Source organism: Cibotium barometz, chromosome 56 (assembly GCF_041138505.1).
Source record: "Cibotium barometz isolate CiBa-2024 chromosome 56, ASM4113850v1, whole genome shotgun sequence".
In the NCBI taxonomy this organism is placed as follows: Eukaryota; Viridiplantae; Streptophyta; class Polypodiopsida; order Cyatheales; family Cibotiaceae; genus Cibotium; species Cibotium barometz.
In genome coordinates, this window is record NC_141101.1 from 27,854,633 (window position 1) to 27,871,877 (window position 17,245).

Consider the following 17,245-nt stretch of genomic DNA (forward strand, 5'->3'; position numbering starts at 1 on the left):
ACAGAACCATCCTTTGGAAACGCAGAACGCTGCATTTTGCCCAAAATACAGCCTTCACAAACATGTTTCAATGGTGCCTCAAGAGGGGGCAATGAAGCAACCATATCAAATTTCTGCAAACGCAACAAACTAGCAAAGTTCAGATGACCAAAACGAGCATGCCATAGTTTTGCATCTGAAACTGCCTTTTCATCAGAAACTGCATTTGCTGAATCTTCCACACACTTGTCATAAGAATTGAGCCTATACAGCCCACGAAACAAGGTGCCAGATACAATAATCGTATCACCAGAAGTCAAATCATGAACAGTACATCTGTCATCCACAAATTTGATTACAAATCCAAGTCTAGCAAGCGCAGAGACAGACAATAGATTCTTCTTTATCCCTGGCACATACAAAGCATCTGAAAGTGTGAAAGCGCTGCCATTTGCAGCAGTAAGCATAATTTTACCAATGCCCTTCACTGGGTAAGAAGCATTATTGGCACATGTGACAGTATTCCCATTAGGGACAGCCTCAAGAGAAGTGAACATATCACGATGCGAGGTAATGTGCTTTGTAGCACCACTGTCAAAATACCAAACATGAGAGTCAACAGAAACTGCCAAACATGCATCATGTACAGATGGGTCATACTGGCAATACACGCTAAACGCCCATTCTGTATCCTGCACAACATTTGCAGAATCTGCATTTGTAGAAGCATCCGCTATTGTGGCTGCATTTGACTCTTTCTTCTTTGCCTCTTTAGCCTTTAGCTTAGGGCAATTCTTAATGACATGATCATTTGCCTTACAATAGTTGCACCTGGTCTTTTTCTTGCCTTTATCAAGAGTCTTCTCAGACTTATTGTTGCTACCTGTGGAAGGAGAAGAAGTTGCAGACCTACTAATAGGAGAAGAAACAGTGGAAGCGGCTGCCTTACCACTTCTTCTCTGTTGCTGGGCAGCAATAAATGCTTGATCAACTGCACGCTGCCTGGCCCTATTTTGCCTGGACTGCGCTTCTTGCAAGAGCTTGTTGACTAAAGTATCATACTTGACAGCATCAGGTCTGTCCTCATTAAGAAGTCTCCACGTGGAAGCAAAAGTCTGATATGTCTCTGGTAAAGCATCAAGAACAGTCTGCACAAGAGAATGATCAGGAATAATCTCACCTGCAGAAATCAACTATTCTTTGAGATCTTTAATCTCAGCAAGAAAAACATTCATGTCATCATCTTCTTGCATAATCTTCAATTCTAGCTCTTTACGCAGGTAAGCGATTTTTGCCTCGTTACGACCTGCATACAAACCAGCTAGAATATCCCAAGCCTGTTTTGCTGTTTTAGCTGAACGAATATGTGGGGTGATGTTACGTTTGACAGAAAGTGCAATCAAGGCATGAGCCTGCGCATCTTTACCATCCCAACGAGCTTGTTCAGCAGTGGGTAAAACAGCAGCAACAGTAGAGCTGCTAGAACCTGCAACATCCTCAACAGATCCTACATCCACAGAACCTGGACGTACATCTATACCCTGCACAATGTTCCACACTCCTTTTGCAACCAAAACATGCTGCATCATGTATGCCCAAAGTGGGTAGTTGCTATCTCCATCCAGTTTGTCTTCAGCAGACAACATGCGAAATACATCATTACTGTTATCAGCCATGGCCACTGACTGAAACTGATGCAAAAGCTGCCTGTAATGAAGCAAAGATTGAACAGAAAACAACTCGTGCTATGTAGCACGGTCCACAATGGAGTACGTATGCCTGTTTTGCAGAAAACTGCACTGTCGAAATTTCTGCAGAAAATGACGAAAACACCTGTGCAGAACTTGAAATGCAAAAACGGAGCCCGAAACGACCTCAGATGCAAATTCTGAGAACGCGTGGCCCTACGAGCTTATTTGCAGAGTATAGGGACCTGCAAGCGCTCGTGAAAACTCACCTCAATCGGAGAACGTGAGTCGGAGGGTGCTGGCGGTAATGAACTGGGAGCCGATGCCTGCTCTGATACCAATTGTTGGAATTAGGGTTGCAGGAAAGCACACAAAGCTTGGAGAAGAAGAAGCAAGAATGCACACAACACAAAGTGTATTAGATTGTGTCAATGTACAAAGATAAGTTAGCCCTAGAAGGATGGGCGTATATACAAGCCGGGGGAAAAAACCTCCTAAAGAGGGAAAAAGTGCCCCGGCGGTCCTAAGTGTGTTCACACACATCACTGCCTATATATATGGCAACACGTTTGAGGAATGTGTCTTCATATATTTCCAACTGAAAAAATAAAGGAGCATTAGCCAGAAACAACATCACCAAACATTTCAGGACAAAGTTGATAAAGCCAAATCCACAACAAAAAAAAACTAACCTCTTGGTTCTCATCTGCTTCAAGCAAGGCGTCTTGCCATAAATTAGTGCTCGAACTAGGAACGGTTTTCGCTGACTTATTTGGCACATCCCTACACCCTCCCATGTTGGTGATATTCAGTCTGTCCCTTGCTTCTTGTAGCTCTTCCTCTGTGGCATCTTTTCCTTCATATCTAAGGGCATCAGCATAGATCATATTTAGTGTTGCTGCAGCAGAAAGGAACTCGGTGTCTTTCACATGGCTATCCACTAGTAGGTACTTGTCTATCCCATCATCATCTACAAAATTGTCATCGACCTCCAGATTCTGGGCTATGAAAGCTATGCAATGATCCTCCCTTAAGTTAAATACACATTGTATGTCTGTCAGCAATATATACTCTGAATCTCCTACTTGGTAGGAGGGGAGTAATGGCGTTGGAATGGGGGAGGAGTCATCTGATTCAATCACAAGCTGACCTACATCACTGTTTTGTTCTCTAACTGCCTCAATATCAACCACCGAACTGAGCTTCCTCTCTTCTTCAACATTGAACTCCTCAATGACATGAGGAGTGTCCTCCTCTTCAGCAGCATCCTCAACGGTGGGACTAGCCTGACGAGAAATCGTGTCTTCACTTTCAATTTTTGCAGGTGGCTCTGTACATTCTTCATCTGTTAATTGCACGTTCATGTGCAAGAAGCATAAGAAGGCGTAGGAGTATTCCATCAAGCGGCATTTTCTTTTGTGAGAAGGGCATAGCAAGGCTCTCTTCTTATCACATGGCACCTTGTGCCAATCCCTGTTTAACCTCTTCTTCTCCGGTGACACCTTGAGATTAAAATGAATGTGACTTTTCCCATCAATCATCATTGGTTCTTCATTTGTGAGCTCGTCAAACTCTTGCTTTGCCTCTTCGAAGTATCCATGATGGCTAGACAATGTATCCTCCAGAGAAAAATCGCAATTGAACATCAACGAAATTGCAGGGTGCAAATCATGATGTCGACATTTGTAGAGGAAGTCATATAATAGAGTTGCAGGTGTTTCTTTAATCTCTTCGTCCACATCAAATTCGACTTGAACTTGTGCCATGGCTGAATTCAAGTCTGTAGAAAAGACATGGAAAATATTAGTTCAGGCCATGAATCAAGAGACAGTCGATCTTAAACAACAAATCTCTGTGTGGTGTAAATGGATTCAACATAACGCGAGAGGAGATGCCAGAGGAATCCAGGTATTCCTCCTCGCGTTGTAGTGAATCTATTTTCCCTAACGCAAATAAAATTGCAGCTAAGTCAAGGACCTCTTCTCGCGTTATGGTGAATCGATTCACCATAATGCGAGGAGGAATATTGTGCTTCCTGTGGGACCTTCGCTCGCGTTATGGTGAATTGATTCACCGCAACATGACGACTTTATCATCCTTTGGCAACGCCTCTAACGTTATGGTGAATTAAAAATAAAGATAGTTCTCCAGTACCCATACTGAGAGAGGAGGTGTCAAACGAATTAAAATACTCTTCTTCGCAGTTAATTCACCATAAGGCGAGGAGTCATAGGTTTTCAATTCACCTTAACGCGATGAAAAGACAAAGCAAGAAGTTCTCCATGACTGAAACCAAAACAACGAAATAACAAAAGAAGAAAAAAGCACAAAGGAGATAAAAATACCAGGAAAACGAATTGTATACAATCGTCGCAGGAGATGGAGATGAAGGAGGTTGGAGGTTTGTCTTTGACGTTGGATACAGGAGGATGATTGATGAAGGAGGGTTGGAGGAGATAGTCAGTCGTTGATGGAGATGAAGGCCGTTGGTGGGGAGATAAATGAGAATACGAACTCCAAGAGAGGCAATAAATGAGATGAGTATCCTAGAAAATCCGTTTTTAATGCTACGCGACACGTCAGCGCCGCGTTTTCACCCGCCATTCCATGAATGCCATGTGGCATCCCGCCGTGTACCTAGCACGTGTACAAGCTATAAAGTTTAATCAAAGCCCTTTTTAATGCTATACGACACGTCAGCGCCGCCTAGTCGCCCTGGCAGCCCGCCAGCACGTGTGTTCGCTCTAAAGACTAATCAAAGCCGTTAATCACGCCACCTTTTCGTCCTCTTATCGATTTTGCCTTGTCCGTCCTCCTGCTTGCCTCCAGGTGACTTCCGACTACCGCCACAGTACTGAACCGACTTTCCAACTCCTGCACGACAGTCTCCATCCATTCACACGCAAGAAATGTAAGTTCTTGTATAATACTTGATTGTTTTGTAAGTTTCTTGTATATTGCTTGTTTGTTTTGTTTTTTCTTCGACTGTTTGCCCTGTGCCATTGTTTCTTCTTCGACTGTTTGCCTTCTGCCGTGGTGATTCGATTCACCTTAAAGCACACGACGGGCCATTAGAATCTCAATAAGCTCCATGTCTTATGGTGGATCGAATCACCATGGCAGAAGGCAAACGTAAGAGATTCGCGAAAATCGATTCACTATAACGCGAGGAGGATTGTTTTGCTTTGACTGGCCCTTAGACTCGCGTTATGGTGAATTGATTCACCATAACGCATGACCAAGGGGCAAAGGATTCACGATAATCCACCTCTTATTGGTGTCAATTAATTCACCTCCTACACGACAGTCTCCATCCATTCCCACTCATAGAATGTGATGAAAGTGTATTACTTGATTGTTTTGTGAGTTTCTTGTATAATACTTGATTGTTTTATTTTTCCTTCGACTGTTTGCCCTCTGCCATTGTTTTCTCTTCGACTGTTTGCCCTCTGTCATGGTGATTCGATTCACCGTAAAGCAGACGACGAGTCATTAGAATCTCAATACTGCTCTATGTGTTATGGTGAATCGAATCACCAAAATGCAAGACGGAATGGTAAGAGATTCGGGAGAACCCTCCTCCCGTTGTAGTAGATCGATTCACTATAACGCGAGGAGGCTTGTTTTGCTTTGACTGGCTCTTAGTCTCGCGTTATAGTGAATCAAATCACTATAACGCAAGATCAAAGCTCAAAGGATGCACGATAATCCGCCTCTTATTGGTGTCAATGAATTCACCATAATGCGAGAAGGATTATTGTGTTTCTGTGGGCCTTCATCTCGCGTTATGGTGAATGGATTCACCATAACGCGAGGAAGTGCATATTGCTTTCTTGGCCACCCTCTCTCGCTTTATGGTGAATTGTTAATCGTGTACTACTGAATAGCAAAGTTTTCTGCTTTTTCTTGCGTTTTCAGATGGCTCGTGTAAGGCATACAGCTAGACCCATTGACAATGCAGCTCCCTCATCTACTGGGAAGAAGATGGGCGTTCTAAAAGCCTCAAGATCAAGAAAATCAAGCAGTCCTTCCCGATTGTCCAAAACGCAGCCTAGACTAAGGCGTTTCGCAGAGCATTCGGCAGCCCTGCGAGAAATCAAAAAGTTTATGAAGCACCCGACAGCTACTATTCCCAGATTGCCATTCCAGAGGCTTGCCAGGAGAATTTGTGAGCAGAATGGAATTTTGTTTAGGTGGAAGGCATCGGCCTTGTTTTGCTTGCAAGAGGCCACAGAAGATTGGATGATCGAATTTTTTTTGGATAGTTACGTTCTTGCTGCCCACGCACACAGGGTGACAGTAATGAACAAAGATTTCTTCAGCCTAATAGCCCTTCGTTTCAGATACGATAAGTTACTTAGACCAGTTACGTTTACTGATGAACGAATGTTACAAATTTTGGATGTCCGGCCTGTACAAAAAGTGAGAATTGACGAGGTGACCGAGGGAGGTCCAGATCATGAGCATCAGACTCGGGCAAATTTAATGACAAGCGCTCAAAGGGAACATCAAGCTGCAATGCTTGCATTGCAAACAAAAAGGAAAAATGTTCGCGCACTCCACGCCATGAATCGGGAGGCGCTGCAATTTTTGTTGCCGGAGTTCTATGTACCCTTTAATATTAGAGGGCATAGATGTTATTTCCCGATTCATGCTGAAGAAATCAACATTTTGTTTGATCCCAAAACTGAAGTCAACGACAAAGTGCTCAGATGTGTTTTAAGGTATACTCTTTTCTCTGTCCTCCCACAATTTTTCATTCTTGGCTCTTAAAGTTGATGCCTCACTCTTGATATGTTTCCTTGTGAAGTTTTGTTATTTCGCTATTGCCCGAGGATGTACAGCAACGAGTGTTCCAGATTGATTCACTCGTCTCAACACTGTTGCTAGTAGAGTCAGTTCCGTACCTCGATGTGCTGAACTGGTTTCGGGAGGTCCAGCTGGACGATGCCCGAGTATTTTTTTTGGCATATCATGAAAAGTGAGTTTGTCTCTCTCTCTCTCTCTCTCTCTCTCTCTCTCTCTCTCTCTCTCTCTCTCTCTCTCTCTCGCATGATGTTTATAGGAATCACCGTACACGAGTTATATAGTGCTTCCTTTGGATTGAAACTAATAGAATTCTATTGTGCAGTTCCCATTGGAGTCTTCTACTAGTCGACGTGCAAGAAAATGTCATTTACCTTGCAAATTCGACATCTGGTGTCCATGGAAATGTTTTGCTGTAAGTAAAAATCATTAAGATACATATTATTGTTTGAGTTAGAAGTCCGGATTGATCAGGATAATGATTGGTCTCTGTTTACAGTGGAGTCAGGAAACTAATGCAGCTTACGAGAGCCTCAGCATGGACATCGACACCCTGGATCGATCGACCATCCGAAGGGTTAGTGTCCCCAAACAAGAAGATGGCTACAGCTGTGGGTGGAGGGTTGCACTTAATGCAATGTTGCTGCTACGAAGCATTTTTCAGCTCCCTTCAGAGGATGTAAGCATTTTCAGCTCCCATACGCATTTGTGCTCTTGTTTATCTTCTTATATATTGTCATGTTGATCTTATTTATGCCTTGATGAATTGTGATGGCAGTTTCCATCAATGTCTCGCTACGTGGACCTAGACGTCCAAACGTTTAGGGAGGAAACGATTGCGAAATTGATCGAGGTCGCTGAAGTTATGCCTCCAGACGGGCCACTGGACTTCATCCCGCCCAATCCACGAGGGGGGATAGGCCCCCCTGAGCCTCTTACATGGGCTCCATACTTGGGAGAAGAGCCCTGGCTCCATCCTGAAGCCGATACCTATGGGTTCCAGCCATAAATAGTTTTTTCCTTCTTCCAACAAATGTACGTTTGTAAATATGCAGCTATACATGTATTGGAGAGAGAACATCAAATGTAAATACACTTATCATTTGAAAATCAGAGGATCAAATTTGCTACTGTGTTCCTTCACTGCTTGCTTTCTTACTTTAAGCCTTTTTTTGTGTACATAAAAATTCAATTGGGGAATTCTTGCCTTCATTACATTGTTTTAAACAATAAAGCATTACAAAAGCAATGTTCTGAATAGATAAGTTTATTGCATATGGAAAATACATTGTCACCGTATACATGGTCACATCATATATCTTCTAGTGCCTCCAATTCATGTGGGGCTGCAACATCTTTACAAATGATCTGATGCTCTCTTCTTTTACTTAGCTTCCGACCATCGAGCTTGAAGCAAAATTGATCTGGAGGATTCTGAATAGCTACTTCTAATTCCTTCCTAACATATTCGAGAGTCCAATTCTCTTCCACTTCCAATGTCAAAGATGGGTGACCCTGTCGAATCATAACTATATCTATCAAGCAAGAGTGGCTGCCATCTCTTGTATCTTGGTCCATGCTTTCCCAGTTGTTGTTGATCCATCGCCACCTTCTATAAGTAAATGACATGCACAGATGTTGCCTGGCAATATAGTATCTGATTCCAAAATATCATTAGGATAATTTTCCGAGTATAATCAAATAAGCGTTGTAACTGTTTCACAAAAATACATTTTAATGTTTTAACACTCACCGAAATGCAATGTCAGAGGTGTTCAATCGACATTCGATCAAATCATCTCCCTTTGATGATTTCACTCTCCAACCTTTGTCAAACAAATGATCAAGCCAGGCTTCATCTACATCTTTGCACACAAAAGTTGTTCTAGTTTTTCTCAATTGTTTACAATCAGAAAATAAATGAACAAAGCATGCAATTGGAACAAACAAACTTAAGTGCACATTTCTTGCACCAATGCTAGGCTTCATAGCACATTTAATATCATTAAACATTTTGGTCCTGTATGACTCTATCACTTCTGTGTCAAGCAATGGCCACTCCGGACTATCAAGTGCGGGCAACGGAATACGTTCCAACTTTCCATGTCGACTCAATTGAGTGGGCAAGGTATAAAATGAGTCATAGAAATATGTTCTACTTCTTGCGAGATCACTTGGTGCACGACCTTCATATTGAAGTTCCCCCACCTCACCATGTACGACATTCAAGAACCCCGTCAAGCATTGTGCAGGCTCCCACTCCTGAAGATTGGATGGGTACAAATCTGTGCAAGGCAGAAAAATGTATATCAATCACCTTATTTGCAACATTGAAATACAAAACACAAGCACTTACAATGTGGTCTGTGTCTTGGAAGTCCTTCCAATGGTCCCATGTTGATCTCTTTTTGCATGAATACATGCTGGATCAACACTTCTTTGACAGTTTTCCCTCCTGGTGCCATCTTAAAGTCAAGGATCCTTCCTTTCCAATGTTTGGCCAAGTCTTCAGATGCCTTTCCCTTCACTCGGTAGTGGCCTTGTTTTCCTGGCTGCATAGTGACCCAAGAGTACTTCCTGTATACTTGGGGAATCCATTCTTCGTTCTCGTCTTTTATGTTATACAACACAACAGATGAGATACTGCTCCTTGCTCGTTTCAGTCCACTTTCGGGTGCCATGATAGATTAACAGACGTATGAGAAAGAAGAAGTAGCAGAAAGTGGATGACTGGGCTAACCGCTTTTGTGGATCAAGGAGGGAGGATGAAATGAGGGACGGTCTGTTCTTTTGGGCGCCAAAGATGTTTCAAGATTCAAAAGTGGAACCAAGTTGAGGGAATAACCGGGAGAATGTGTATCTATCTATTCCAAGCATTCAAGCTTCATTAGTTCTAGGGGTGGTGGAAAGAATTTTTTAGTGCTCCACGTCTAACACAGGAATGTGGAAAACATTCTTTTATTGTGTTAGTTTCTGACAAAAAAACGGTTTTAAATATTTTAAGACAAGGTGATGGTTTTTTTTAATATTTCATGAAGATAAGAGTTTCTCCACGTTTTGGGTGGGTTTGTACAGAGGTCCCACCGGTGAATCTCGTTCGTAGATTACATGTCACTCAATCTATGTGTCTATTATTATATTATTGTTGAAACAGCCCTCTTTTGAGTCCAGAATTTTCCTAATGGGGTGGGTGAGTACTTGTTTGGTTCTACTATATGGTTCATTGTGATATGCAAGTGAATAGAATTGAGTGTTGAGTGTGCAATCTCTCTCTCTCTCATGGAGTTTTTAGTGTGGTTTAATCCACCTTAATTATCTTATCCTTAATCTATGTTTATCACCATGATCAATCCCATTTTTGGATTGTTAACAATGCAACCTAGGGGGACCCAGTATGTGGAATCTAGAACCGTCCCCACCACGACCTCTATCTGTATGGTTAATTGGCAGACCATTGATGAAGCATCAGAAGAGGAGACATCGAGTACAGAAGGGACCGTAGCACAAGGCCGTATCAATGCTCAATGCCTCAGAAGGTAGGGAAAATAGAAACGATATATAGCCCGATGATAAAATCCCTATTACGAAGAAAACCCATGAATGCCCAGTGGCTGAGATACCTTGAGGCCACTAAGGTACACAATGAGTTCTCCAAGGATTGGGGTGAGGAGTTGGGTAAGATATTGCTGAAGGGAAGACACAAGGAGAAAGTCACCCTTCAAGAGCTAGAAACACCCAAGCTTACAAAAGATGGGCGCCGAAAACACAATAAAGCCTTGGTAGAATCAGAACATGAGGCTACAAATATCATGGCTAAAACCAAAAGTGAAAATGAGGACAAACCAGACTTGCTCTCAATACCCGACCACTTCAAAACCTATACTGTTGGTGGCAAATGGAAAGTGGTCCAACTGACGGGGAAATAAGGAGTAAGGAGGATGGGCTATCCACATCATACGATGGCTCAGCAGAAGTCAAGGAAGTGGATATTGCGGGACCAAGGGAGGAAGCTTGACCCGTATACATTGCTAAGGACTTGACTTTGGCTAAAGAAGATGAGGTCGTCTCGCTCTCCTTAAGTAATTTGAGGACTATTTTTCCTAGAGTTACAAAGAGATGAAGGGGGTACCACCTAAGCTAGTACATCCTTCAATTCCAATCATGGAAGTGTTGAGGCCAACTAGGCATAAACCATACCAGATGAATCCCAAGTGTCGAGGCCAACTAGGCATAAACCATCCTTCAATTCCAATCATGGAAGTGTCGAGGCCAACTAGGCATAAACCATACCAGATGAATCCCAAGTATGCGGCAAGAAATAGACAAGCTCATTGCTGTGGATTTCATCTATGAAATCAAACATTTGGATTGGTTGTCACCAATCATGATAGTGCCAAAAAAGAATGAAAAACTTAGGGTATGTGTTGATCTTAAAAAGATCAACGCAATCACTAGGAAAGACCATTATCCACTACCCTATACGGAACATGTTTTGGAAAGAGTGGCTAGGGAAGAATCTTACAGCTTCTTGGATGGATTCTCCGGTTACAATCAGGTGTCCATAACACTAGAGGACCAGCACAAGATAGCTTTCAATACAATGTGGGGAACATTTGCATACAAGGTTATGCCCTTCGGCCTCACCAATGCCCCAAAACAACATTTCAACGGTTGATGTGCACAGCCTTCAAGGACTCAAGGACTACTTACAAAAGTGATTAGAGGTATTCATTGACGATCTGTGTGCACACTCTCGATGGGCAGACCATCTGGCCTGCTTGAGGAAAGTGTTCAAACCATGTCGATTATATCGTATATCCCTGAACCCTTTACAGTGTGAGTTTTGGGTCAAGCATGGTGTGATATTGGGACACATATTCTCAAAGAATGGTATATCCATGGATGATAACAAAGTCAAGCTGATATTGGAGCTGCCACCGTCCCCCACCAATTACAAGGGTGTGCAAAGATTTATGGACCATGTGGGGTGTTATCACCGCTTCATAATTTTCTATGCTGAAATAGCCAGACCATTATACAAGCTCCTCATTGTCTTTGAATGGACTGAGGAATGCCAAGAAGCATATGATCGACTGAAGCAAGCATTGGCTAGCATGCGAATTCTACGACCCTCCAATTGGGATCTCATATTTCACGTGCATATTGATGCATCAAATTTTTCTTACGCTGTCAAGAATTATCGACATTACCTCTTGGCCAACAAATTTGTATTCTTTGTGGACCATCAAGCCTTATTATACCTAGTGAATAAGCCTTGTACCACAGGGAGAATCACACGATGGTTGCTATTATTGTTGGAATTCGACTTTACAGTCACACGACGATAAGAAAAGGAACACAGCATGTGTTAGCCGATCATATGTCAAGAATTCCAAATGGAACTGGTGTTGATGATGATCTCCTTGATGCTTATTTGTTCAAGTTGGACATGGTACCCGAATGGAGTGAGGAAATCTCAGATTATCGAGCTTATGGTTTTTCGCAGGAAATACCTTTGAACAAAGATAAAATGCGGTGGCTTATCAAGCTGCACCTTGTCAACTGATGTGGGAGAACTATATAAGCTAGGAAAAGATAATGTGCTAAGAAGATGCGTTAGAGAAGATGAGTTCATCACAATATTGGATGAAGCTTATTAAGGGATAGGAGGCGAGCATTTTGCTAGAGAGATCACAGCTCAAAAAGTGCTTCAAACAAGACTATGGTGGCCTACGTTATTCGAAGATGCCATAGAATTTATCAAAAGATGCAAATAATGTCAACATTTCACTATCCCACAACAAAAGGACAAGATGCTGCTCACCCCTATTATTGTAAAGACAACCATTCGAGAAATGGGGAGTAGATTTTGTTGGAACTATCTATTAGTCCAGCGGCACATCCATCCCAAGCCTGATACGTGATCGTGGGCCACTGACTCTTTCACAAAATGGGTAGAAGCCAGAGCCTCAAAGAGAGCTGATGCACGAACAACAGCAAAATTTTTATACGAGCAAATTATCTCGAGGTTCGGCTTCCCATTAGAATTAGTTAGTGATCGCAGCTCACATTTTATTAATGAGATGATTAATCATTTACTTGCGGGATTCTTAGTGGTCCATCAAAAATCATCACCTTATTACCCACATGTTAAAACCCTAAGATCTCTCTAGATAATTGTTATGCATAAACATGCATAAATCAGGCGGCATAAACTCATCCACCCGACCACCCTCGAGCCCAAGGGATGCACACATGAATTATAATGAAGTACATCATACCTTTACCTTGATGTCCCATACCATCAAGAGGTAAAGCTCCAATCCAGTAGCATGTAGCTATAGTGTGAAATGGTAGGTGAGTAGTTATGATCCTCTACATAAGAGAACATAACATAACCTAGCCTCAAGATAACATCAAGAGACCATAGCCTAAGCCTCCCTTGAGTGTGCCCCATGCCCCTATTATATAGGAGGGCCCTCAAGTGACTCTTGACTCTCCATTTCCCATGTGTGACCCTTGGATGTCTGACCCTAACCTTAACCCTTAAGGTTAGTCCTACCCCATGCTCCACTAGAGCTTGTTCCCATGCTCCCATGCTCACAACCCTAATGTGGGTTAGCCTCCTAGTATATGCACACATAATGTGCATATAACATACTTCCCCTCTCTCAAATCCTTGCACTCTTGCATTGAAGAGAAGGAGAACTCTGCTGAATAATCTCAACCAACTCCCAAGTTGAATCCTCTATTTCCCTATCTTTCCACCTATTTTTAACCTCGGGTATTAGTCAACTACAAAGTTTCCTTTCCCTGAATTCAAGTACCTTATCAGGTTCATGTGGAACATAGGATAATTCTTTGACTTCAACAAGTTCTTGAGGAGTAACTATGTTATCCTCACCTCCCAGTTTCCCTTTCAATCTATTGATATGAAAGACTGGATGAACTCTAGCATGTGGAGGTAGTTTAAGTTCATATGCAACCATGCCAATCCGATGTATAAATCGAAATGGAGCACAATATCTAGGAGATAAATTCGAGCATTTTTCTTTTGACAAAGTCTGAAAACCTTTAGGAACTTTTAAATAAACCAACGCTCCTAGTTCAAAAGACCAAGTTGAGCATCCTCTATCTGAGCATAGAACCGTGCCCTATCCTGAGCACTCCTAATAGAATCCCCAGCTTCAGTCAGCATTTCTTACATATCACGCAAGAAATCCCTCGATGCATCAAGCTCGATGTCCTTTTAAGACCGACATCAATAGGTGCCCTGGGTTGATATCCATACATAAGTATGCATGGACTAAAACCAATAGCCTGGCTGGCCTTCCAAGCACACCAAATCTGCAACAAATCCGGGCTCTAAACATGCGAAATATACGCATTGGGCTCAGCCCATAGCCATGAAAGCTGCAAGAATCACTCAAGATGCACTCAAGAATGGCAGACACACATTATCTCTCTCTCTCTAAGAAACCATAGCCTTACACACACAAAGAAACCCTAAACTAGGTTATATTAGGACACACATAAGATAGGCATGAAATCATCCTCTTCTTCATCCTCACCTTCTCCCTCCATAGCTAGAAAGAATTAGCACACAGAGAAGCAAGAACCAAGAAAGAGAGTTTGTGCCAAATTCAAGAGAGTTGAAAAGAAGTCGTGCATGGGTTGATAAAGGAAAAGTTGGTTGCAACTTCCCACACCTCCCAAGATCACACGTCCTCCCTCTTTCCTCTTTTCTTTATTCAAATTTGAAAAACATTACATACTTTTAGACCTTAGGTTATGGCTTCAAATGTGTACAAGGATTATGGCTTGACTTGTCAACACAAGAGAGAGTTTATATGCTTTGGCTTGTGATATGCGGACCCGCTAAATTGCCAAGCATTTACAAAGTTGGACATGCGTACAAATCATACGACAACAAGTGTATGTCTAGGCTTGGATACAAAATAAATATGAGATAAAATCATTATTTTGCAAGAAAAACTTGCCTCTTCTAAGCCTTTTTGGTGTCGAAATTGGAGGCTATCATAGCCGTATGTTTAGAACTGTTATAGGCAAATTCCATCATTGGAAGATATTTTTCCCAATTTGATGCTTTTCCAGAGACATATACACGAGGCATATCCTCTACAATCTGATTCATATGCTCTGTTTGCCCATCAAACTGTGGATGATCAGAGGAATTCATACTTAGTTTCCTCATTTTGTAAACCATTCAGAATAAAGTAGGAAAACATGGCATTATAAGCGCAAGAACCAGGTATCCATCGGCGGCCTGATGTACCCCACATCTTCTCATAGAATTATCGGCTTCCCGAGTTAACCATATGAACATAGAGAGTCATCAACGTCTCGATGAGTCACATATGTCCATCCATAAAACCATTAGGTTGAATGTATAAATCACCTAAAGTATGGAACTAGAGAAAGAAATGCCAACAAAGGAAAAATCTAAATTTCCTTAATCTGAACACAACAAGATAAACTCCAAGTGAAAATGCCGACAAGATTACACTCATCAATACATGCAGGCTATAGATAAAAGAAGTTTATCTAGAAAATGCCCACACAACAACTTTAATTGAATTCAAATAATGAGATTGTCTTTGAATGTTGAGGTCAACATGCTAAGTGATGTAAGCAAAGCAACAATCTTGAGCCCAAATTATCCCATAAGATAATATATGTGAGGGATCACTAGTGTTCCATACCACCATGATACCACCTATACATACCTTATTAATTTTAAACTCCCTAGTATGCCGTCTAGTAAATATGAATAAAATCCTATATAAAAGAAATAAGATGGCCTTATCCCAAACTTTCACATACTAAAACCTGTCTCTATATTCTTGAGACCACATCAAGGAATAACTCTTTCCGAGTACATCATTAGAAAAGAATTTTGAATTATTGGCGCTTTTCTAAGGATAACTACCCAATAAATACAATAAAGCTAGGGTAGAAAAATAACTCACCTAGATACATAAGCAACTAGGTATCCAAGTTGCAATTTGTACAAGAGTACAAGAAACATACTCCAAAATTACGTGCAAAAAAATGAAGGCAAATGCTACCTTCAAAGCACATGAAATTATCCAAAAGATCAAAAGATCCTTATAAAACCATGGATAAAAGCATAAAAACTCCTCAAATCCATGAAAACCATAGTTGATCATAAAAATCAATGTATACCATCTAATGAACATTAATCATGCCAAAAGAAGCATTAAAATTGGTGGCCAACTCATCAATCCAGAGTATATAAGCGTGGTGTAGTTCAAGCAAAACTCCAAAGTAAGCAAGTGAAACACATGTCATTAAAAAACCCCTAGAGACAAGTGATCTAGGCAAAACCTGATGAGTCCATATAAGCACAAACCACACTTAAACAAGTGCAAAATAAATTATCATGGAAAAGTGTCAAAGGTGAAACACACTTTGAACGCAAATTCTAGCCATCATTCAAGAAAGTAAGGAACATGTCCAAAAAGAATGGCTAAACAATGGTTAAAAATCATGAAAACATTGTTTAGAATAAATCCGAACAGAAATAACTATTAATACGAGGTATAATCGTATTAATAATATGTGAATAACTTGCATCTATCTAATATCAGCACAAGAAAACGTACATCAACATTAAATGACCCTTAAAAATATCAAATTCTCGAGAAAAAAAAAATATCATGATTTTTTCCTAATTTTCTAGGGCATCAAAATACGATAACTATGAATTCCACCAAAACTATCTTATGGCATTCCAAACCTATATTTTTCAGAAAAAAAATTAGCAATTAGATTTGCCAAAATACCATTGATATTTTAAAAATACCAATTTCTAGGATTTTTAAAAATAATTTCTAGAACATTCCTAATTTTTCCTGAGAATCCCATCGTTCACGAAATTTCCAATTCCACCCAACAATTCTCAAATCCAATGAAAATTTTTAATTTTAATGGATTTTCTAATTTTTTGGGTCAAGAAATATATTTTTAAAGGAATTTGAATGGTCACGAGTGCTCGAATGGACACACCACATGCCAAACACCAACCCCACCTTTTCTAGAAATTTAAAATAACCTTTGTCTAATTTTCCACAAATTTTTAAGAATTTTTTAAAATTTCTAATTTACCCCGAATGCATTAGAATACGAACGATCGAAAAATTTTGGAATCCCAATGGTTTTCCTGAAATACGGAAAGCCAACAGTTTTGGGAAAATGAAAAGACAAAAAAAAAAATCGGAATGTGAAAGAGCTAAACAATGGTAAAAATTCATGAAAACATCGTTTAGAATAAATCCAAACAGAAATAGCTATTAATACGAGGTATAATCGTATTAATAATATGTAAATAACCTGCATCTATCTAATGTTAGCACGAGAGAACGTACATCAACATTAAATAACCCTCAAAAATATTAAATTCTCGAGAAAAGAATTATCATGATTTTTTCCGAATTTTTTCTAATTTTCTAGCGCCTCAAAATTTGATAACTATGAATTCCACCAAACTATCTTATGGCATTCCAAACCTATATTTTTTTAGAAATTTTTTAGCAATTAGATTTGCCAAAATACCATTGATACTTTAAAAAAACCAATTTTTAGGATTTCTAAAAATAATTTCTAGAATATTCCTAATTTTTCTTAAGAATCCCATCGTTCACAAAATTTCCAATTCCGCTCGACAAATCCAAAAAATTTAATGGATTTTTTAATTTTTTGGGTCAAAAAATATATTTTTAAAGGAATTT